Source organism: Frankliniella occidentalis, unplaced genomic scaffold (assembly GCF_000697945.3).
Source record: "Frankliniella occidentalis isolate FOCC.00 unplaced genomic scaffold, Focc_3.1 Scaffold1029, whole genome shotgun sequence".
Taxonomy (NCBI): Eukaryota; Metazoa; Arthropoda; class Insecta; order Thysanoptera; family Thripidae; genus Frankliniella; species Frankliniella occidentalis.
The window spans coordinates 17084-17695 of NW_026268135.1; positions in this window are offsets into that span (position 1 = coordinate 17084).

Below are 612 nucleotides of genomic sequence, written 5' to 3' on the forward strand. Positions count from 1 at the left end.
GGGGGGTCATTGCCGGGACGGTGGCAGCGGGGTGGGCCATACGAGTAACGGGGGCACACGAAGCAGCGGAAAGCGTGGACAGCGGCCGGGAAGGAGACACTGGAAATCCCCCCCTCTCCCCTCCCCCTAGAGAAGGATTCTGGTCAACCCGCTCGCATTGCGCTACGTCCTCTCTGCTCTTCATCTATGGCCTTTGATCGAGGGGGAAACGACTAAGGCAATACGCGGCTGACAGCCGTTAGGTACAATCCGGCAGTTGTATTCCGGGGAAATTCGAAAAAGTCCGGGGTAATATCCGGGAAAATTTTAGGGTAATCTGGGGACTAGAGAAAAAGCAAAGTAATCCGGAGGATACTTTAAAGGTAATACGGGTAATCCGTATAATCCGTCTGACCCAAAGTTTAACAGTTGTTTCCCCCTCGCCTTTGATGGTTGCGAATAGAGCGATATGCTTAACTGCTGCGGCCACTCTTCGCCATGCGAATATAGCAAAGTTGAAGAGCCCCCCCACCCCCTTTTCCCAGCTTCATTTATCTCCCACCACCACACCGGCTCCTGGGAGCGGGCGCGCGCGCCGACGACGACGACGCGGGGTCGCTCAAGCTCGAATTA